The 24,890-nt window shown below is 40.0% G+C and overlaps 2 protein-coding genes across 7 annotated transcripts in view; one reads left to right on the top strand and one right to left on the bottom strand.

The window, feature by feature from the left end:
* The window catches only part of ANGPTL2 (angiopoietin like 2), a 40,873-nt gene extending 32,811 nt beyond the window's left edge, over positions 1-8,062 (bottom strand). The window contains exon 1 of the mRNA XM_044992951.1: positions 7,516-8,062. The gene's annotated coding sequence lies outside the window, so the exon portion shown is untranslated. The remainder of the gene's footprint in view (positions 1-7,515) is intronic.
* RALGPS1 (Ral GEF with PH domain and SH3 binding motif 1) overlaps positions 1-24,890 on the top strand; it is a 394,703-nt gene that overhangs the window by 200,507 nt on the left and 169,306 nt on the right. The gene's annotated exons all lie outside the window — the stretch shown is intronic.

Below are 24,890 nucleotides of genomic sequence, written 5' to 3' on the forward strand. Positions count from 1 at the left end.
CTCGGCCAGAGCTGCGAGGCCCGACTCCCCGGGCAGGAGCCAAGCCCCGCCGCGCCGCCCGGCCGGACCCCGGGGCAGGAGCCGAGCCCCACCGCGCCGCCCGGCCGGACCCCGGAGCAGGAGCCGAGCCCCGCCGCGCCGCCCGGCCGGACCCCGGAGCAGGAGCCGAGCCCCGCTGCGCCGCCCGGCCGGACCCCGGAGCAGGAGCCGAGCCCTGCTGCGCCGCCCGGCCGGACCCCGGGGCAGGAGCCGAGCCCTGCCGCGCCTCCCCTCCTCCCCCCGCACCAGCTTATCTGCCTGCCTGCTTGTTCAGGCTTCCCGCGAACATCTGATTCGCGGGAAGCAGGGGAGGGGGAGGAGAAAGGGGGCGGAGCCGGAGAGGAGGGGGAAGTGAGCTTGGGCAGGAGCTTTTGTTAAATTTAGCAGCCCTGGTTGTCCTGGAACTGGTTGTCCTGGAACAACTGGTTCTAAAAGGGGCTGCTAAATTTAACAACCGGATCGCGTGAACCAGCTCAAGCTCACCACTGGTCACACCCATGTCTTTGCTTTTAACTTAGTTTAATAAATTGCTTCTTTATAGGAGAATGTGATGCAATATGTGCATTGTGTGTTGATTATTCCATTCAATATACAAATATTAACACAAACAAGAAGTCCCTTTTGAAATGCTCTCCTTGCTCCAGAGTCCAATTCATGTTCCTGTATTGTAGCTGTTATTCAGCAAAGCTGGATGTTGTTTAACAAGGTTATCACTTTTTTCTGTTTGCAATCTGTTCTTGAAAAAAAGTTACTTTTCTGTATTGATATTTGTCCTGGTTCAATGAAAAATGTATATGAACAAATTATAAAAAATGGCTTATCGGCAGAATGAACACTGATTACTGGGTGTTGGGTACTTTTGTGCAAGTGATCACCTAAGTCACATGACATTGTTTCTGTTCTCTGACTGGATGACTTGAATTTTATAAACAACATGCTTGCCTGTACAAATTGTTTGATCATTGAATCCCTCAAGGAGGGGATGGTGTACTGGGGGGAAAGTGGAGCGAAATAAATCATATACACAGACCTAGAGAAGTTTAAGCCACATTAAAGTTTTCTGTCCTCTTTGGTACAAGATAGCATTATATTTGTTTATTTAGAAGGCTCCCAGTTTTTAGAGTGGTAGCCGTGTTAGTCTGTATCAGCAAAAAGAACAAGGAGTACTTTTGGCACCTTAGAGATTAACAAACTTATTTGAGCATAAGCTTTCATGGTCTAAAGCTCACTTCATCAGATGCATGCAGTGGAAAATACAGTAGAAAGATTAAATATGTGTGTATATATATATATATGTGTGTGTATATATATATATATATATATATATATGTGTGTGTATATATATATATATATATATGTATATGTCTCATTAGAGTTGGTATGGCAACACCCATTTTTTCATGTTCTGTGTGTGTGTGTGTGTATATATATATATATATATACACACACACACAGAGAACATGAAAAAACGGGTGTTGCCATACCAACTCTAATGAGACTAATTGATTAAGGTGGGCTATTATCAGCAGAAAAAAAAACTTTTGTAGTGATAATCAGGATGGCTCATTTCAAACATTTGACAAGAAGGTGTGAGTAACAGTAGGGGAAAATTAACATGGGGAAATCGTTTTTAGTTTGTGTAATGACTCATCCACTCCTAGTCTTTATTCGAGCCTAATTTAATAGTGTCCAGTTTTGTTCCTCACAGAAAGAGAAAGATATGTCACATCTGTTGGGTCTCTAGCAGACTTTGCATTCAGTTTCCTTTTGTCACATTCATACTAAATAATTCCTATAGCCATTGCCCCTATTTCTCCTTAACAGGGGTGCTGCTCTCAGGTGACCCCTTATTTCTCCCTATTGGCACCCTCCTGTATGTCAGTAGCTGTTCTCTGTCACAGTGGCCAGTACTTATTTGAGCAGGACCATGTTTGTAACCAGATGTGAAACTCCCACTTCAGTATCTGGCCACCCTACAAATGCTGTCTGTAATCTAGCCCTGTTATAAAAACAAAGTGTCTCCAAGCTAGGGACTCTTCTGCTTCTCGAACATCTCTTTTCCCACATTATCTTCCCTTCTCTCTCCCCAGGGCTCCTCAAACTGCAATTATTTTGCTTGAGAAAGCCAGTGACTTTAAAATGTTTTCCTAGTCTCTCCTTGTCTCCTAAACGCCTCAAACCAAAAACACACAAGCCAGTTTAAATAAATGTGGGTGTGCCAACAATTTTGCTGTGAATTCCCGTAAATGCTCACAAACACACTAGGTCATACCGAATATCCACGCTTACACAGATAAAAGCTCCTCTGCAAACATATGTACTCACATAAACCAATTCTCTGAGTGGTCATGAAAAACCACAAAAAGGACATAAATGTGGTTGGATTGAATCATGAATAGGATTTGATAAATATGTTTGTGAGCACATTTATCCAGGATTCACCCGTCTCTATTATTTGAACTGCAGTCTGTGTCCTGATTGGTGTATATTTGCTTTGTCAATATTTTGTTTCCCTCGAGACACAATTAGAGGACATTCCTATCATCAGAGTGAAGGGAAAATAAACTTTCAGAAAAAGATATTCGGTATTTTTCCAGTCCCTGAAAAGGAAAAGCAAATAATTATTTTCTTTGGCTTTGTTAGTCACAAGTTAAGAAAAAGCAACTTTTGGAATTGCTTTTCCATATTGCACTGTAAGGCATTTGAAGTCTTTAGGAATGTTCTTGCTTAATCAAAATTTTGTTGATTATTATAAACGTGTTTAAAACTCACAAATGAGATTTCCACAAGACTTGAGTATTTTACCATCTGAAACTAAATAGGTATTTCACTTCATGTATTGTCATGACCTCATAAGAATGAGGCTGAAAATTTCTGTTTTATGAATAACTGTAGGACTATCCAAAAGTTAATTCCTCATTTTTATGAAAAATACATACATATGGTTGTATTAGATTACCTGTTTTAGATTTTCTAATGGTTATTACATTTGAAAGATTTTTTTTGTGTGCACATGAATAGGAGGGTTTGAAACTCCATTAGCTGAAAAATGTGAGTTCTAGCAACTCACATTGTGTGTTCTGTAAAGCATCATTCAGATTCTATGAAAACTCCACCAAGTAAACCCAAAATACTGCAGATTGCACTGTGCAAATTGAGCACTTCTTAGCTAGTAGCATTAATTAGTTAATATTCGTAATGCATTTTCAAGAAGAAAGATGTTATATAAGGCAAGATTTATTATTGTTACTGTATGTATAATGTCTGTAATCCTAAAGAATTTCTGCAACAAAAAGTCTCTACTATGGGATGGGGGATTGGTATTTCATGAGACATTTTTATGTCATCTGTAACCCTAGTTTTCCTACTACAGTTTAAATTTCATCATCTTGGAAAACAGCTTAGACCATAGGAAAGATGAATTGTGGCTAAACTTTGACTTCCATTATGCTTTTTATTGGCGGTAAGAATTGCTAATTATTTTAAGTGCATGGTAGTTGGGAAACATTTTGAGAGTCAAAACAAAATAGCATTTATGCTACGAAACTCTAGAGAAATACAAAAGCGAAATAATATCAACAGACATAATTATTGTCTGGAAAACTCTAAGGCAATAATGGATGAAATTAAGCAGCTGTAGATTTCATATCAAAAGACACAATTCATACCTTGTCTTCACTTGTATGTGATACTCCTTTGAAAAGGGAATCTTAAATTATTTCAGGAGCTAGGACTAGTTGACTTACTTTCTGCTACTCTTGTTCTCCTATATATTGTGTATTGTTATTAAGCTAGAGGTCAGTTGGTATGAAAGCCTCATTCACTGAACTGCATAAACCCAGTTTATGTGTAAGTGATACATGTTACTGTATCCACCATGTGAGGCTGCTTTTCAGAGACAACAATTTTCCATGTTTAAGGCAAGATTTTACACAACGAGATTTCCAGTGACTTTTATTCATGATTTGCAGTGCTGTAATTGTACATCAGAGACAGCCTAATTTATTACAGCTTCACTAATTAACTATGTGATGTCAGGAGCTGGGAACTGAAATTCCAGAACTTGAGGTTCCAACAATTGTTCTCAACGAAAGATTATAATAAAAAATTTGTTTGCAAGTTGGCAGTGGTGCTAGAACAGTTTGTACAGTGAGGATGCTGAGAACCATTGAACCAAACTGTAAAGTAAACCCTGCATAAGATGGAAACTACTTCAAGCCAGGGGATGCCGCAGCACCCTGAGTTCCAGCACCTATGCAAATTGGGATTAGGGAATTGAGGGGGGCAGGTTTTCAGATACACTTCAGGTTGGAGTATTGATAATCCTCAGTAGAAAAGGGAGATCTTCCCAAAGTGAGAAACTCTTCACATGTGAACAAGAGCACTGATCTGTCAAATGGAATAAGGTAGGATTTCTAATATAAGTGGTTGGACCCTTATTTTGTTTTGCTAAACGTAGTACATCATCACATTAACAAGACAGCTGCAAATTTATTGTTCAGTCACTTTGCTTTTATTTCCTATGCCGCACCCTACATTTGTATAATTGGCTTCATGAAATAAATGTCATGTCTTTGTTCTACTAACTTACACATTAAATTTAATCAAGGGGGGGCGGGGAGGAGGCAAGAGCCCATCCTTAAACGTGGTTCTCTGGCCTGAAATGCAAAGGTATTTTTTGCTGCATCTCTTAGTTGAGTGCATATAATTTACTAATGTGACTGGATGAGATGTGCTCTTATTGAACAACACATAACATTCTGGAACTGCATCTCTATAGCTTTTTGCTTCAAAAGAAAAATAAATGTAACACCAGATGGATACCAATGGATTAGTTTTTCAGCACATACTAAAAAAATCTGGAACTAAATCCTAGTCAGCAGTTGAACCAATAATTTTGTGTAGGTTACATTTATTGTTGTAGAGTTACTGGTAATTGTTAGGTTTGGGAGGGCTGTTTTCCTCGGATGACTCCAGTGTTAAAAAACTGTATTATGAAGCCCTTTGTGCAACTTCCACCACAAATGAAGTCAAATTCATGAAAGGTCTACTGTTGGATCATATGGTAGTTTCCTGAAAAAATAAGTGACCATTTAAAACACATATGAATATGTGTACATGTATTCATACACCAGATTGTGATAGATGCTTAATTTATTACATTACCCTTATTTTGAAGGAGAAAAGTTTAAAAGAAATTGGGAATGAAGCAGCAATCCGTGTTTCTGTAAAATCCCCTAAGCTTCCCCCGTCCATCACACATAGGTGGCATTCTTTAGATTACAGTAAACACACAATTCTGTACATTAATTTTAATTAAAAGGCAAATAGAAATTTAAAATATTTTTGAAGAAAATATTTACTTAAGAAAAATCGTCTTAATTCCTACTTCTGTAAAGTCATTTGGTAGTCAGTGATTGTAGGAGAACTTGCAACTAGCAGGCATTTTCAAAACACCAGTCAGTAATTTGATCTGGATTTCACAACACTAGTATGATGAGAATTTTCTGAAGCTGTCTTTTTCTTCCTCAGTCCCCACTCCTTCTGTCAAAATCCTTAAAAAAACCATACACTTTACATGCCCCATTTTCCAGTCATTCTATTATAGAATTATGGGCATTGTGTTAACACTCTTGTCCTTTAGCTCAGTCAGAGCTAGAAAGATTTTTCTGTGGTTTCCAAGAGTGGAAAGACGTGAATTGATTTGTATTTTTTTGGTCAAGTGAACTCATTTACTTTGTTTCTTGTTTGTGGAGAAAGGAGATTGCTATGTGTTTAAAAAAAAAATTTACTTGAATTTTTTCTGGGTTGGTTTACTTGTTTTGTAACAGGAAATTGAACTTTACAGTGCAAATACTGTACAACAGTATGTATGTTTGGCAATTCAGGGAATAGCTCTAAGTTTTTACTTAAAGTTTAAAGTAAACCAATAGAGTCCAAGGGAAAAAATGACAGGTACAGCATTTACTTTAGATATAGAAAAGGTGATGTGCTTAAAAGCTGAACATTTGTTTAACTCTGATTTCAGGAATTCCTGATGGGTAAGGGTATTTTGAATTCTTTTTCATTAGTTACTGGATTCCCATAAGTAGAACACTAAACTACTGGCTGAAATGAAATGAACTACTTCAGACAGATTCATTGCAATACTCTTTATATGCAGCTTGTTCTGCTTAGTTCAAATTGTAGGTAATACCCAATCCCAAAACACTGCTTCATTCTTAAAACTCTGAACAACTTTTTTTGGTTGAGTGAATGGATGGACTAATGAAATACGGCAGAGTGAGGGAATCTTAATTAGTTCTTAGAGAACTTTTGTTTTGAAATGGTACCAATTGCTGTAAGAAATGTCAAAGGATTACATTTCCTGTGCCTTCTGTCTTTCTTTTGTACAGTTTCCAGCAAAAGAAAGTAGCTCTTTTAATTGCAAGAAGTACAGCTTTTCTTTCTGGATCATCAAGAATTTAGGAGGCAGAATCCATTTAGTGGGTCGTTCTTTGTGCCTAAGTAAAGCTAGCTATCATGGATTTGGAATGTAGTTATTGAAAGCAAGCACTGCATTTGCTGTTACTTCCCTTAACAGTGGCCTCACTTTATTTTCACATAACCCAGTCACTCTTGAAAAAAGTATAAACAGTTAGTGCTTAGTCTTTCAGAGTGTTGTTAGTATGCGGTAGCCCTGTAACACAAAATTTCAATAATATTGACTTTTATTTTGCTTGTTCAAAAGATTGTATTTAACCAGTAAAGCTGGCGAATGCTGTGCTTTTTAAAAGATGCATTTAAATACTTCTTTGTTTTTAAAGTAAAGGGTTCACATAAACTTCCAAACAGCAGGATATTTTATAAAACCTGTTGGAATTTACAGGAACTTTCATATCTGGTTAATCTGATTTAATGTAGAAGAGATTGAAGGCAGGCTTCCTGGTTTTGAATACAATAGCTCTTTCAAAGAGCAGACATGAAAGAAATGTAGAGCTTTTTGTCATGAAAAGTTTTGCTGAAAAGCATACAATTCTTTGTACACATGTACAGTCAGTATGAGAAGAAGGCACAAAACCTCCAACTATGTACAGAATAAAGTAAGAAGAAAATAACTTTTAAAGAACATGAAGATTAATTGCTCAGCAAGAAGTCTTTGATTCTCTGACACTGTAAAATGTCACTAAATCATTTTTACCAAACATTATATTTTTGTTTTAGAGTAAGAATTTACAAAATTCAACTTTAGTTACATATTTTATGGATGCAAGAGTACTTTTTGTAATAGTTATATTTGTTTGCTTATTTAATAAGCATTACACAGTTCATAACTAAATTTACATCAGAGAGATTGTAGTAACTCTCACAACAAAACAAAGCTGCTACTAAAATACTGGCTTTATAACTCAGTCTCTGTGCTTTGGAAATTATTTCATACATGTGAAAACATCTGTATATTTTAAATGTAAACCAGCTGTACTGTAACATTCTTACCGTGTTTCCTTTGCCTTTGGCTTCTTTCTTCAGTCTTTAACGTGCTTTTTATCAAAGATTAACTGAACAGCTTATCCATGGGAACTGTGACATCTCTGTATCAGAAGTATGTCTGCAGTGAAAGCTAGCTAGTCTCTGCCACTGAATAGTTTTATACATTTGATACTATAATTAGAAAAGTTAATACCCTAAGGCTCTGATAATCTTGTTTTTCTTATTGTTTAAATGCTTTTCCTTGATTGAAAAAAAGACAGCTCAGTTGCTGAATCTAAGATGCACATCCTCATGCTATAGGCATGGAGGGACAATAGGCTGCAGTAGAAACTTTCTTTTGATGAAAGAAGAGAACTCAGGCATTTCAATTCCGAAGTTTTGAATCTGTCATTTCATGTAAGACTAAAGCAGCCTTATTTGAACTTCAGCTCCTTTGTGGTGGATTTACATGCTGGAGTTAAAAAAAAACCTATTGAGCATGCAGCAAGTAGACAAGTTCTGGTTGGATAAGCCTTTTTCCTCCTCCTACAAGTACAAGGGATCCACCAGCAATAGACACGTTCAGGGCCTCCCCCAACCACAAACAGCAGAGGTCTGGCTGAAACCAAACTTTAATAAAGTGATGTCACAGCTCACAGCAGTCCAAAGTAATCTGGCGTGCAGGAGGCTGCCTCCCTGGGCTTTGGCAGGGCACATTAGCAACAATTTCCTCTGGGGAGCTGAGCTGAAAAACTACCAGTTCCTTAAGAAGATATCAATACTTTGTAAAGGGTTTTGTTCGGGAAAGGCCAGGCTTGTACTCTTGGGATTATGTAATGTGTTTATTTTAGCTACATTTTTCTGTAGCATTTTGTGGTATTGGTATATGTTAGTAAAGTTGTCTGAATTATTGTGAACCATTTGTTCATAGTACTTAAAACAAGTAGAAATTAGACTCCTTAGATTTTTGGCATTACTGATTAACTGCTAATATTAATCTAAAAATGAGTTATCTATCTATAAAATTCAAAGCTGTGATTCCTGGGTTCAGAGACATATTCTGGAGTCTACTGTGTGTTTAAGAAGCATGATCTATTTATTTTTATTCAGACAAGATGTTAGAATATCTATCTATGCAGGATTCAGCTGTAAACTGTCTTGTAGGGGAACTGTGTTCTTTCCTTTTTAGTGCACTTTTCACAATACAAATATTGATGTATCTTTTAACTCGGGCAATTTGCACAGCAGTCCCTTGATTATTTCTGGGTTTTTACTTAGCCAACCTCTATGTTATTCCTCTTCAGCTCAGTGTGTAGGCAAAAAAGAGAGAATTTGTACTACTATGGACAGACATAAATAATAACTGAAAAGACTATCTTGATCAAAGTAATGAGGGGTGTCTGTACACTTCTAGTTCTACCACCTTCCTCACCCCATGCCTTCAGTTTGCCATGACATTTCCAGGTGAAGACAGAAATCAAATTGACCAAACTCAAGCAAGCTCTCCAGTTATCTAATACTGTTTAAGGAAATATATGAATATAATTTGGCCGAATCCCAATTTTTTTTTTACCTGTTCACCTGCAAATAGTGCTGCTTGGTATTCCACATTTCTTACATGTTCACTATTCATTATTAAAGATTTCTTCCCAATTGAAGATTACATGCCACAAAATCTACCATTGCTTTTCTATGTGTAGTGTGTACTCATGGTCATTTGCTATAGATCAGTGGTTCACAAACTTTTTTCTGCCAAAAACCCCTTTGGCATCTGCCTAATTATCCCAGATCCCTTTAATTTCTGGCACTACAAGAATGCCCCTGCCAGTGTGAGAACATGCCTGCCAGCATAACATCGCGCACAGTGTACATGATAGATCAAGGTGTGCGGAGGACACCATTTTGAGGACAAAATGGCATCCTCCATGTTTCAAAAGTGCCAGAATGTCATTCTAGCACATTCAGACCTTGCTCACGGGACAGACCCATGCATAACCCCTGATGGGTCCCTAAGATCCTGGGGGACCCCACTTTGGGAGCCACTGCTATAAATTATATTTTAAAATAGACTTCGGTTGGGTTATTAATAAAAGTTTTAAGGTGCATCTGTACAATGCTAAAAGACTTCACAGAAATATTACAGATTAAAAGTGAAACTAATTTTTAAAAAATGCTTTCAGTGCTGATTTAATCTCAATTAAAAATCAACAATTAGCAAATTGGGCTATTTCTTTACTTCCTTTCACTATTTAGTGTCCTAGCTGTCTGAGCAGGCCATTTTAAAAGGTCATACATATGCAAGTTGTTTCTATGTTCTTAGTTAATTTTTGAGACAGATTGTTACAAGATCTCTCATCTGCTTGCGGGGATTAAGGAAATCCATATTAGAATACTTTAAACTAGATTTATCAAAGGGAAAATAGGAGATAAGTTTTCAATTTAATAGAAAAGATGCATTTCTGTTCATTAAGTAACTACCCTTTAATTTAATTAACAGTTTTAGTGATAATTATGAAGTTTCCTTATTTATAGAAAACTAATGCATCCTGTGTTGAAAAGAGCACACTTGTTACCTTTATATAAAAAGTTGATTATTGGGCTGGTCTTAGCCAGTAAATAGTAAGACAGGAGTAGTCAAGCTTGATGTCCTTTTATTAATAGAGTTGACTTTTTTATTATTTAAGAATAGCACATAACAAGGCTAACCATAGCACATAACAAGACTTGATCCTTATGAAACCAAGGTTTACTGCTGATCCCAGTCTTGTCTGGTTCAAGCAGTAACTCAAACAAACTATTTTTTTATAGTTTGCTGACAATCTGTAGCTTCACTTTTTTCACACATGACAATTATGCTTATCCCCTTTTGTCTGATACATTTGCAAATTTGCAAGCACATACTGTAATATTCAGACTTTCCAAACTAATGCAGTTAGAACGCTTGTTCTAATAAATAGGATTTCATGCTAAACATTAAGCAACTAAACTTTCCTCTCTCACTAAACTAAATTTTCCACTCTTAATAAAGGTTACACAGCTTAACATTGTGTCTGACGAAGACCATCGGGATCTGATTTGGAATGGATAGAGACCTCTTTAATGTCATGTTTAATGTCATGGGAGACTTTAACTTCCCAGATATAGTCTGGAGGACAAGTGTTAGTAATAATAATAGGGCTCAGATTTTCCTGGATGAGATAGCTGATGGATTCCTTCACCAAGTAGTTGCTGAACCAACAAGAGGGGATGCCATTTTAGATTTGGTTTTAGTGAGTAGTGAGGACCTCATAGAAGAAATGGTTGTCGGGGACAACCTTGGTTCGAGCGATCATGAGCTAATTCAGTTCAAACTGAATGGAAGAATGAATAAAAATAGATCTGTGACTAGGGTTTTTGACTCCAAAAGGGCTAACTTTAAAGAATTAAGGAAATTAGTTAGGGAAGTGGATTGGACTGAAGAACTTGTGGATCTAAAGGCGGAGGAGGCCTGGAGTTACTTCAAGTCAAAGTTGCAGAAACTATCAGAAGCCTGCATCCCAAGAAAGGGGAAAAAATGCATAGGCAGGAATTGTAGACCAAGCTGGGTGAGCAAGCATCTCAAAGAGTTGATTAAGAAAAAGCAGAAAGCCTACAAGGAGTGGAAGATGGGAGCGGTCAGCAAGGAAAGTTACCTTCTTCTTCGAGTGATTGCTCATATCCATTCCAGTTAGGTGTGCGCGCGCCGCGTGCACGTTCGTCGGAAGATTTTTACCCTAGCAACACTCGGTGGGTCGGCTGGGCGCCCCCTGGAGTGGCTCCTTTACGGCACCGGATATATACCCCTGCCGACCCATCCGCTCCTCAGTTCCTTCTTACCGCCCGTGTCGGTCGTTGGAACAGTGGAGCGCGGCTTAGCTGACCTCCACTTCCCTAGCTACTCATAGTTTCTCTCATTAATTCTTGTATATATAGTTCAGATTTATATAGTTGTAGTTAACTTTCTTCGTTTGTAGTATAGTTAGTGTATTTAGTTTACAGGGGTTCGGGGATTATCCCCTTCCCCGCACCCGGTGCCGGGTACTATGCCCGGTTCATAGGGTTTCAAACTGTGCTCGGCCGGCCACTAGCTGATGCCGACAAGAGATCCTCTCCTAAGTTCCTCGAGGAATCTCACCTAACAAATAAGTGCCGCATTTGTAAGGCCTTTAAGCCGAGAACAATAGGGGAGCGAGACTTTCGTCTCAAGCAGCTCCTGAGGGAGGCAGCTCTTACTCCTCCGCTCTCGGCACCGAGCGCTGGTCAGTCTTCAAGAAGCGCTCTCTCGGCACCGAATCGCCGGTACCGCCAAGGCCTCTACAACGTTTTTAATGTTTAGTGCCAGCAGTCTGGTTCCACTTTGGTTTAGGTGGAGCCCATCTCTCCTGTATAGGCTCCTCCCATCCCAGAAGTTTCCCCAGTTCCTAATGAACGTGAACCCCTCCTCTCTACACCATCGTCTCATCCACGCATTGAGACTCTGAAGCTCTGCCTGCCTACCTGGCCCTGTGCGTGGAACTGGGAGCATTTCTGAGAATGCCACCATAGAGGTCCTGGATTTCAGTGTCTTCCCTAGCAGCCTAAATTTGGCTTCCAGGACATCTCTCCTACCCTTCCCTATCATTGGTACCTACATGTACCACGGCCACCGGCTCCTCCCCAGCACTACACATAAGTCTGTCTAGATGCCTCGAGAGATCCGCAACCTTCGCATCAGGCAGGCAAGTCTCCATACAGTTCTCCCGGTCATCACAGACCCAGCTATCTATGTTTCTAATAATCGAATCTCCCATTACTAACACCTGCCTTTTCCTAGAAACTGGAGTTCCCTCCCCCGGAGAGGCAACCTCAGTGCGAGAGGCAACCCCAGCACCATCTGGAAGGAGGGTCCCAACTACGGGAAGGTTTCCCTCTGCTCCCATTGACTGCTCTACTTCCCTGGGCCGTTCTTCCTCCTCAACAGCACAGGGGCTGTCTGAGCGGAGGTGGGACAATTCTACAGTGTCCCGGAAAGCCTCATCAACATACCTCTCCGCCTCTCTTAGCTCCTCCAGTTCCACCACCCTGGCCTCCAAAGTCTGTACATGGTCTCTGAGGGCCAGGAGCTCCTTGCACCGACTGCACACATACGCCACCAGCCCACAGGGCAGGTAATCATACATGCAACACTCAGCACAATAAACTGGATAGCCCCCACTCTGCTGCTGGGCTTCTGCCTGCATTGTCTCCTAGTTAATGGGAGGGTGGTTTACAGAAAGGAGATTTGAAATGTGGTTCGGTTTTAGGGGGACCACAGGGAAGGGGTTGGGGCCGGCGAGGGACTCCCACTCCCTTGCGAAACTCCCTGTTAGCAGCCCCTGTTCGCAAAGCTCCCTGGTCGCTTGTGCGCGGCTTTATAAAGCCCTGGCCTGAGTGAAGCCCCGCCCACTGATTAAGGCTCAGCCAATTACCAGAGGCTTCGAGCTTTCAAACCTGCCTCCAACTGCCAGCCAGAGCACACGGTCCCTCAAACTGTTGTGTATTTGGTTGTCATGGTTTTGTTGCTATGGCAACTGAGTTAGATTATTATGGGTTAGCTCAACCGGTTTCAACCGGCCGAGGGAGCTCTCTGTATATATGTAAATAAAATGGAGGTTTTGGTTAGCTGCCTGCTCTCTGGCCTCAAGTGATTGCTTCCTACACCGGCTGCCCCAAGGATATAACACAAACAACCAAACAGACTGACAAACACAAGCTCAGCACACAGCAAGTAACCCCCAAACACAAACAAACACACACTACAGACAGTCACTTACCCCACAGATGCTGTATTTGCTCCTCCTTCACCTGGAGAACTCCCTTGCGAAACTCCCTGTTAGCAGCCCCTGTTTGCAAAGCTGCAGCCCCTGTTGTACCTCGCCAAGTGGAAGCGTTTCGCCCTCTGGTGCAATCAGAGCGGCGACAATCCTCTTCTGGTGTCTATCTCAAAGATATTGGACTACCTTTGGTCCCTCAAAGAGCAGGGCCTTGCGGTCTCCTCCTTGAAGGTACACCTGGCAGCCATCTCGGCCTTCCGGCCCAGCGAGGGGGGCCGTTCTATTTTTTCTAACCAGATGGTTTCCCGGTTCCTTAAGGGACTAGAACGGTTGTACTCACAGATCCGGCGCCCGGCCCCTACCTGGGACTTAAACCTGGTCCTAGCCAAACTTATGGAGCCCCACTTCGAGCCTATGGCCACGTGTTCCCTTTTATATCTCTCGTGGAAGACGGCCTTCCTTGTCGCTATCACTTCGGCGAGGCGAGTTTCAGAACTCCGTGCCCTGACGGTGGGACCTCCTTATACGATCTTCCACAAAGACAAGGTGCACCTCTGACCACACCCCTCCTTCCTCCCCAAGGTGGTGTCTGCCTTTCATGTAAACCAGGACATCTTCCTCCCGGTTTTCTTCCCGAAACCTCACTCATCACGCTGGGAACAGCACCTTCACACTTTGGACGTCCGTAGGGCTCTCGCCTTTTATATAGAACCGACGAAACCCTTCCGACGTTCGCCCCAGCTCTTTATCGCAGTGGCGGACCGAATGAAGGGCATGCCAGTCTCATCCCAGCGGATCTCCTCTTCGGTGAGATCCTGTATCAAGACATGTTACGAGCTCGCTCACGTTCAGGCTAGCCACCTTACTGCTCATTCCACAAGAGCACAGGCCTCTTCCGCCGCCTTCGTGGCCCATGTCCCCATCCAGGAAATCTGTCGGGCGGCTACCTGGTCTTCAGTTCACACCTTTGCGTCCCACTACGCATTGGTACAACAATCCAGAGACGATGCAGCCTTTGGCTCAGCGGTATTACACTCTGCCACGTATCTCTGCGACCCCACCGCCTAGTTAAGGCTTGGGAATCACCTAACTGGAATGCATATGAGCAATCACTCGAAGAAGAAAAGACGGTTACTCACCGTTGTAACTGTTGTTCTTTGAGATGTGTTGCTCGTATCCATTCCAGACCCGCCCTCCTTCCCCACTGTCGGAGTAGCCGGCAAGAAGGAACTGAGGAGCGGATGGGTCGGCAGGGGTATATATCTGGCGCTATAGCGGTGCCACTCCAGGGGGCGCCCAGCCGACCTACCGAGTGTTGCTAGGGTAAAAATCTTCCGACGAGCGTGCACACGGCGCGCGCACACCTAACTGGAATGGATATGTGCAACACATCTCGAAGAACAACAGTTACAATGGTGAGTAACCGTCTTTTAATTGGTAGCTAAAATTTCAAAGCTGTGAAGCTGTATAAAGCTGTTCTCATGTCTGGTGATAATGGAAGAGTTAGCCATGTAAAGATGAGGAAAAGGGAAAAAAACAGAGAAAGAAATTGCCTCTTCAGTGCCTGTCTGCTTTAGCATGGTAATATATGTTGTCTGGTAAGAACCTGATCTGTCAAACTGCCGAGCATCCTCCAGATGATGCTGAGCACCTTCAACTTCCTTTAAAGCCTGCATGATTAGGCTTTTATGACCCAATCATACACATTCTTTACTACATGAGTAGTCTCATTAAAGTAAGCATGATTACTCTCATCTGTAAAGGTACTCATGTGTAATTGTTTGCCAGATTGTGGCCTTTAATTGAAAATTCACCAGGGAAGGGGCTGTTTTAATTCTTGTCTCTAAAGCACCTAGCATGCTGCATGTGTATTGGGTGCTGTGGTAATAATATTGAGCAGACCTTGCCAGGGCACATCCTTCTTCAGAGAAATTTGGCCAGCTGTCTGCGTTAGATGCATTATAAATATTAATGTCCCTACAGGTAGAAACACGTAGCAGGTAATCCATGGCAGTTCCAATTCAGGATTTGTGGAGTCACTCCCTTTTATATTTTAAAAGGGGAGTTTCCTGAAGTAATCTTATTACTTGATTGAAATTTCATTTCTAGGTTAACAAAGGAGAGGAAGTGCTTTGTTTCAGTACAGAGAGGGTTTTTTTAAGAAAACCTTTGATTTTTTTTTTCCAGTCAGATATTATAATTGATTTTGGAGCATTTTGCACTGTCCCTTGCATGAGGAAGCACAGCTAATTCTGATCTTCTCTTTATCTGATGACTTTCGTCTAGTATTGACTAGTATTGGGGGCAACACTGGACTTTTTAAAAGTGTTTGGTGACTTGGTAACTAATGGTCTGAATGAATAGTAGAGGCCCTGAACTCAGGGATGCAGAATATTTGAATTATACAGGTGAGCTATATATACAGACAATCAAAATCTAACATCAGAATTCCAGAGGCCTAATTCTGTCCTTTGATGGTCATTACTTCTTGGTGTGATGCCCTAGCATAGACTATACTGCTTGTGTCACACTCATGGTCATTTTTTGTAATATCCCAAAGCTTTACAAAGCCACACAACATAATAAAGAAAACAGTCTTGCCTTTCTCTATATGGCTTCTTCAGGCTCTGGCATTCTTCACTGTTGGGTGTGGCAACACTAATATAGTGCATGCCGGGGCAATGAACCATATGGGAAGCAGCACCATTCCACAGTGGGCCTAAATTTGGGACTTCAAAAAAAGAAACTAAGAAAAGGTAGATTTTTAACATTATCAAGTATGATTCTATTCTATTCTAATTATTTGTGGTATTATTTAAGGGCAAAATCCCTTCTTAGCCTGCTTATCTTGGATTTTCTGGACTAATTTTGATATGGCTCGAGTTATGGAAACACAGAGGTGGATGATTTATTAATATGGATCAAATTAATGTGCTTTCAAAAGTTATTAGTTTGTTAGAATAAGATCTCATCTCCTAAAGCTTGTTTTATGTCTCATATATAAATTAAATAAATTTAACCAATTGCTAAAGAATTTTGGAACTTCTCTTCTTTGGTATTACTCAGTCTTGACATTTTAATGCAGTTTCGATGATCAAATGGCTGGAAGTTAATATTAATATATAAAATGTCTATTCAGGAAAGTGTATTTTCAGTGCTTGTGTGTGTACACCCACATTCTATTATTGAATGGAGAGAATATTGTAATGATTATTAAGTGATACCTGAAGGATTAGCCAGCACTGATGATGTAATACTCATGAAAAGGAACTCTTTTTGTGTTAAAATGACACTGTCATGTATTGTTAATTAGGTTTATTGTCTGTGACAACCCCTTATGAAGGTGAGAATCAAACTTCTTTCCCTGTTTGCCTTGTCCAGTAGGCAAGCATTGACTTTTTCCTTCGTTCCAAAACAAAATGCATTTTAATACATGAAAATGCAAAGTTATAATTTAGGGGGAAAGGAGCATGCTTACAGAAATGGGGATTGTATCCTGGAAAGCAGTGACTCTGAAAAGTATTTTGGGGTCATAGTGGACAAGCACCTGATTGTGAGCTCCCCATGTGATGTTGTGACAAAAAGGGTTAAAGTGAACCTTGAATGTATCAACAGAGCAGAAGGAATAGGGAGATATTTTACTTCTCTATATGGCATTGGTGAGACTGACATTGGAATACTGCAAGCGGTTCTGGTGTCCACATTTTAAGAAGGATGTATGTAAGGACAAAATCAGAAAAGCTAAGGCACAAAATGTAGGAACAAAATCAGGAAAGGTAAGGAACAAAATGAGTTACAACTAGTAAAAGAACATTAAGGGCAAAAAGAAGAGGTCCTATAAAAATATTAGGAGCAAGAGAAAGGAGTGTGTAGGTCCACGACATAGAGAGGAAGCAGAGCTAATAACTGATAACATTAAGAAGGCTGAGGTGTTTAATGCCTATTTTGCCTCAGTCTTCACTAAAAAAGGTTAATTGTGACCAGGTGCTCCACACATTTAGTACTAACAAAGAGGAAGAAACACAAGCCAAAATAAAGAAAGAACAAGTTAGAGAATATTTAGATAAATTAGATGTATTCAGTTATTCAGGGACTGATGAAATTCACACTATAGGGTACTTAAGGAACTAGTTGAACCAGTTGGAACCATTAGTGATTATCTTCAAGAACTCATGGAGGACCGGTAAGGTCTAGGTCTCAGAGGACTGGAGAAGGGCAAACATAGTACCTATTCTTATAAAGGGGAAAAAGGAGGACCCAGCAAATTATAGACAAGTCAGCCTAACTTCAATACCTGGAAAGGCACTAGAACAAATTATCAATCAGTTTGTAAGCACCTAGAGAATGATAGAGTAATAAGTGTTAGCCAGCATAGATTTGTCAAGAACAAATTATGCCAAACCCACCTAATTTACTTTGACAGGCTTACTGGTGTACTGGATGGGGAAAAGCAGTAGATGTGATACATCAGTCCGACTTGACAGTCTCATAAGCAAATTAGGGAAATGTGGTCTAAATTAAATTTCTATAAGGTGGGTGGACAACTGGTTGAAAGACTGTATTCAACGAGGAGTTATCAATGGTTGGTTGTAATACTAGGGGGATGTATTTGGTAGAATTCTACAAGGTCAGTCCTGGGTCTGTTACTGTTCAATATTTTCATGAATGATTTGGATAATAGAGTGGAAAGTATGCTTATAAAATATGCAGTTGAGACTATGATAGGAGGGCTTCCAAGCATTCTGGAGGACAGGATTAAAATTCAAAATGACCTTGATAAATTTGAGAATTCATCTGAAATTAACAAAATGAAATTCAATAATGATAAATACAAAGTACTACACTGAGGAAGATAAAATCAAATGCACATCTACAACTAAATGGGAGATAATTGACTAGGTGATAGTGCTGCTGAAAAGGATCTATGGATTATAATATATCACAAATTGAACGAGTCAACAATGTGATGCAGTTGCAAAAAAAACTAATATAATTCTGGGATCTATTTAGCAGCAGTGTCGTGTGTAAGACACGAGAGTTAATGTACCACTCTACTCAGTACTACTGAGGCCTTATGTGGAGTACTGAGTCCCGTTGTGGGTGCCACACTTTAAGAAAGATGTGGACAAAACTGGAGAGCATCCAGAGAAGAGCAACAAAAATAATGAAAGGTTTAGAAAATCTGACCTATGAGGAAATGTTTAAAAAAAAAAAAAGTTTAGTCTTGAGAAAAGTGTAACAGTCTTCAGATATGTTGAGGGCCATTACAAAGATGGTAATCAATTGTTTTCCATGTCCACTGAAGGTAGGACAAGAAGTAATGGACTTAATCTGCAGCAAGAGAGATTTAAGTTAGATATTAGGGAAGACTTTTTAACTAGAAAGGTAGTCAGTCTCTGTAACAGGCTTCCAAGGGAGCTTGTGGAATCCCCATCACTGGAGTTTTTTAAAAACAGGTTGGAGGAACACCTGTTAGTGGCAGTCTAGGTATACTTGTTCCTGCCTCAGTGCAGAGATGGTGGATTAGATGACCTTTCAATATCCCTTCCAGCCCTACATTTCTGTGATTTTATTGGAGAGAGCAGAAAAGGCCCATCAAATTTATTCGATTAGAGAAAATTCCTTACAGTCTGAGACTTAAAGAACTCAATCTGCTTATTTTATGGAAAAAAGAGATTATGGTGACTTGAATTATGGTGCATATGTACCTTCACAGGAAGAATATACCAGATACTTAAGAGCTCTTAAATCTAGCAGAGAAAGTCACAAGAAGGACCAGTGGCTGAAAGTTGAAGCCAGACAAATTCAAATTAGAAATAAGGCATAGCTTTTTAACAGTGAGGAACAAACTACTAAGGGATGTGGTGGATTTTCCATCTCATGATGTCTTCAAATCAAGATTGGATGCATTTCTGGAAGGTAGTCTTCAGTCAGACATAAATTTCACCCAATTATCCCTATACTGAGCCCCATAACTTAATAGCCTGTGTCATACTGGATGTCAGACTAGATGTAATGATCCCTTCTGGTTTTATAATCTATGAATCTATATGTTCAGAAGGCCCTATGCCTGACCTCCCTGTTTGCAATTGTAATTTACATAGATGACGTTTACGCCCTCTTTTTTGCACCTACAAAAAGAATTGCAAATGCATATAAAAATGCCTGCACCTCCTACCTTTAGTGTGCCCACAAGTTGGTGCAAATATTCATTCTAGATCCTGATCTCTCCTTCAGTCTGAGACGTGGGAATGTGATGAGCCATATATCCCTACATTGGCATTAAAAAGGGTAACTGGGAGCAAGAGAGCTTGATTAAGGCCCCTGGTTGCACTTTAAGGGTGAGAATGAAGCCCAGTTGGGGAGGATCTGGGTGGTGATCAAAATGGAAGTGAGCCCAGATGAGAAGTAGGCTGTAGGAAGAGAGGGAAAGTACTCTGCAGCCCCTTTGTGGTTGCTAGAGATTGAAGGAAGGGCTTACAGAGGGAGGTAGATGTGCAGTAAACCCATGGAGGAGCTGAGGGAAAGGATCTGAAGGAAGGCCAGGGTAGTCCAGGGATGCATTGAGGAGTCTGAAAGAGCACCTGCAGTGGGTCCTCCCTTCTACAGGGAGAGGTCAGTCCCAGAAAGGAAATATCAGATAACACATTTTCCAGTTTTTCCCATGCACTTCAACTATGTGTACAAAATATCAGGCTAAAATCATGCCTATGAAAGAGAGCTCTTTGAGAAATTTACCATTTAATGTCTGTAGCACATTCCTTACCAAATGATAAAGCTATGTAGCTAAACTGTGGTCTTTCTAGTGCTTAGCTCTCAAGCACAGCAGCTGTGCACCTTGGACTGTTTTATGCCTTTCATTTTATTCAAGATTACCTTCTCTGGTAGTTTGCTAACAATTACATTTATAAGAGCCAGATGATTAATGTGAACGATTTAAGAAACATGTGTTATCATGTGTTTTTTGTTTTTGCTCTGTATCCCGTACTTATGACTCAGAGGACATAATGTAGACATGACTCAGAAAGAAAAAAATAAGTCTCATCTTTGTGGAGAGAATTTTAACAAGCAAGTGTGTAGTCATGCAACATATTTGGACCTGGGCAAAGGCTGCTTCTTTCACCGTGACTGTACTTAATAGCAGTAATGCCCATCAATTTCCAGTTTTTTTCAGAGCAAAGGGCATTATGGAAAATTAATAGAATTATTTATTTTTTTTACCATGTATCTCCAATGAATCTGTAACTAACCTCTGAATCACATTTTTTTCTCCCTTATACCAGGGTCTTTACTTTTTGTTTTTCACTTATTAGTTTCATTTAACACATGGTAGAATTGTAATATGGTAGTTGGTATAGGTTTTTCAACTTAAAATAAACATCAAAACTATGAGATATTGTATATTGTAACATTTTTTCCTAAAACATTTCAGAATGTATAATGTACACAAACACAGGCATATTGCAACTCTGAAGCAAATGGACAAAACTGCTTTTTTGAAGGGACCAGGCTATTGAATGGTAAGGAAAGGAGTTGTTTTGATTGTTTTTAATATGAAACCTGTGTTTATGCATTGTTTCTGCTGTGAAGACTATAGCGTGTTTACTGCAATTTCTTAACCTAAAATATAGAGGTGACCAGAGAGCTAAGAAGGTAATCACTTGCTTTTATAGAAATTATTAGGTAAAATAAGTGGTGTGTTCATGTGTCTATGTCAGATGACCATAGATTTGAGTGTTTTCCTCACCTCACCCACTGTACATTGAGAGAATTATACCCCCAGAGATTGAATTCAGCCTAGATAATTGTTTCTCACCAGTATATAATACAATACTCTTGCTTTTCATAACTAAGGTTGTAAATAGTTTAATTGACAAGATGCTTGGATGATTAATTCAAGGCAACTATGTTAGAATTTATGATTACTGACCATACTGAAAGTAGTTTCCACAAAAGTAGGTACCCATGCAAATAGATTTCTTCTAGTACATTCCATTGTTTGCAAGGTCCATCTTGTTTTTATTCTGTTTCAATCTTCCAGTTCAAGATCAGATTTGGACTAATGTTGGCTATTGCATTTCTATTACAGTGTGTACATGTTTCATTAGGGGATTAGTGGGGAGTAAGCCCCACTCCCCTCTACTTGGCCATTTTAGGACTACCTCGATTGCAGATAAAATGCAGGGAGGAGAGATCAATATGCCTGTTACTGACTGCTACCTTATTCTAGCCGTTATTCTTTTTGTAATCTGTGTGGAAAGGTTTTTAGTTAGTGCTTGGGCATGCACATTGAATGTAAGATACATTTGACTAGTTCTATTTTGACTGTTTGCATCTGCTAAACCGGTGGTGGGCAACCTGTGGCCCGCGGGCTGCACGTGGCCCGCCAGCGGATTACCCTGACGGGCCGCGAGACAGTTTGTTTACATTCACTGTGCGCAGGCACGGCTGCCCGCAGCTCCCAGTGGCTGCTGTTTGCCACTCCCTAGTGAGCAGATTCAGAGTCACAGTTTTGATGTATTTACTTTAAGTAATAAATAGTTATGACCATAGAAAATGTGAATGTAATTTGAAATTAAATTCATGAAGGGAGAACACAATATCCATTCCTGGTTCTCTATTTGTGAAGGGGCCAACTCTGTCTCATCTGATTGGATTTTTGCTATGGCTTTGTAGTTGGCATGCAGAAACTTATCTGAGAGAGGAAGAGTATTTCATCCAAACAATTAATAAGTTATCATAGTGGCACAGGTTCAGAAACTGCCTGTGTTTGTTTTGTAAATAAGAACCTAATTTCCAAATCAGCCCATATATCACCTCTGTAGCAGTTGGATTGGGATTTGAGCCACTAGCTCATTTAGGTGTGGTCTCTTCTTAAAATTTACATTGACATAGCTAAATCTGTTGGGGTGGATTTTTCAACTACCGATGTAGTTATGCTGACGTAACCCCCAGTGTAGATGCAAGTAGATTGATGGAAGATGACTTTCATCATTTTACCTACCTTATTCGGGAAGCTGGTGTTCCTACAGCAATGAAAAACCCCACCCATTGCTGTAGATTGCGTCTACACTATGGAATTATGCTGGCATAGCTACAGCACCATAGCTGTGCGATATAGTCCCTCTAGTGTAGACAGGACCTTGTGGTTTATCTTCACTGCAACAGTTAGCTCAAATTACAATACTCAAGTTACTCCACTAAAGCTAGTCTTGTTCAATCACCGCACCTTAAGCGGTGTAGGGTGGGGTGGTCTGGCTTGCTGGGGGAAGCAGTATAGTGCTTTATGGGTTGGGGATAAGAAAGAGACACAGAAGCTAGTCCAAACATAGAGTGAGTCAGTGTGGCAATGCTAACTCATCCTCCAGGTACCAGAAGGGCTGGGGAGTTGATTAAGGGCAAGCCTGGGCAGAGAAACCCTTTTTCCCAAGACCAGGTGGAGCAGTTCCCTCTCTCTGGCCTGCGGTGCTCAGGATATTTTTCAGGAACAGGACAATGAAGGCCCAGTAGTGTCAGAATAGATCCCAGAATCCAGAAGACAGTGGACATGGCAGTCATGATCATAAAGCTGGTCCTTGGTCCCACTGCTTCCATTTAATGGTCCCTAGATAAATATTGTCAAAGAAGCAGTGGCAACCTCATCCTATTAGAATTAACCAATTGAAATACATTTTGATTATTTTATATGTAAATATTTCCTCCCATTTCTAGAATCTTTCACCTTATTATCTTGCTAACCCATGACTTTTGCCAGGAATCTTGAAGACCACTTTTCACAGTTCTCAAACAATCCAGTTTATATTATACCTGTCTGTCTGTAACTCTTGCCTATTTTTATTTTTTAAAATGTATGTAACAGACTGAATTAGACTTTTTGTTACTTTGGACAACTTAGAATACAGGTCTCTTCACAGTCCATCTCTCTCTCAGAATTATTTTAATCCTTGGTTGATCTCCTTAAAGAGTCTTGTTTTCCTTTGAACTACTTTAGAATAGTGGCTGAATTGATAATGTCCTGGGAAAGTCTACATTTCAGAAGCCCAATCTCAGGTAAAAGGAGTTGATGGCTGCTGGGTCCTTACCTTTCCTTTAGTGTCCTTTTGGCTTTTCTGAAAGGATACTGTATTCTTCCTCGTGGACACTATATTCTCTCTACAAACTGTAAAATTAACTCTGAAGTTGGCTGCAGTGGTTGGCTCTACCTTTTCTGACCTGTATCAAAGACCCTTATGGTAAGTGAAAAATAAAGGAATCAAATTTAGGCTCCCTGTCCTTGTTAAGAAATCTCTATGCTGATCAATTGCCTTACTTCAAATAGAACAATTATTCTGTTAAACCTAATATATTCTCAGATTTTAATAATTATTTTGCCTCTTTTTTCCTATTATAAAATTTTCAGAATTTCCTCTGGCTTTCAGCATACACTCATCATATTCACCCTTGAGTTTTAATCCTCTAAAAGTAGTTAAATGTAATTATGTAAATATTTTGGATAATCAGCAATAATCATTCACTTCAACTTTAGTGCCTAGAAGAAACTCCAAGCCTATCCATTAATACATCTTATGTTTCGTTGAGATCCCAAATAGGACTATTAAGAAAAAGAGATGCTCACATCCTTTCCCTACATTATATAGCACTTCTATATACAAATGAACAAACTGAAGTGAAGGTGTTCCTCAAGATCTAAAATAGGCTTCATTCTCTTGAAAATGTCTCATTTAGCAATAAAAAGTTCATAGATTCATAGACTTAAGGTCAGAAGAGACCATTATGGTCATCTTTTCTGACCTGCACAATACAGGCCACAGAATCTCACCCACCCACTCCTGTAACAAACCCCTAACCTATGTCTGAGTTATTGAAGTCCTCAAATTGTTGTTTAAAGACCTCAAGGTGCAGAGAATCCTCCAGCAAGTGACCCGTGCCTCATGCTGCAGAGGAAGGCGAAAAACCTCCAGGGCCTCTGCCAATCTGCCCTGGAGGAAAATTCCTTCCTGACCCCAAATATGGCAATCAGTTAAACCCTGAACATGTGGGCAAGACTCACCAGCCAGCACCCAGGAAAGAATTCTCTGTAGCAACTCAGATCCCCCCCCATCTAACATCCCATCACAGACCATTGGGCCTATTTACCTGCTAATAAAGATCAATTAGCTGCCAGAATTGGGCTATCCCATCATACCATCCCCTCCATAAACTTATCAAGCTTAGTCTTGAAGCCAGATATGTCTTTTGCCCCCACTACTCCACTTGGAACGCTGTTCCAGAACTTCACTCTTCTAATGGTTAGAAACCTTCATCTAATTTCAAGTCTAAACTCCACATCCCTCCAGTAGCCCTTGTCCCAATTCCACTGTCCCTTCTCTTTTAATTTAGTGAGAAAATATTTTGGTACAATGTCTGAAAATTCAGAAATCAAGTTGAAAATACTTTATCATAAAGTCTTAAAACATTGAGGGAAGAAACGTATAACAACTACTGAGTGCCACAAGCTCCCTTGGAACTCTATTTCAGAGATTGATTTATAGTTAGAAAGTTTTTCCTAATATCTAGCTTATATCTCCGTTATTGCAGATTAAGCCTATTACT

This window comes from Mauremys mutica, chromosome 18 (assembly GCF_020497125.1).
Source record: "Mauremys mutica isolate MM-2020 ecotype Southern chromosome 18, ASM2049712v1, whole genome shotgun sequence".
In the NCBI taxonomy this organism is placed as follows: Eukaryota; Metazoa; Chordata; order Testudines; family Geoemydidae; genus Mauremys; species Mauremys mutica.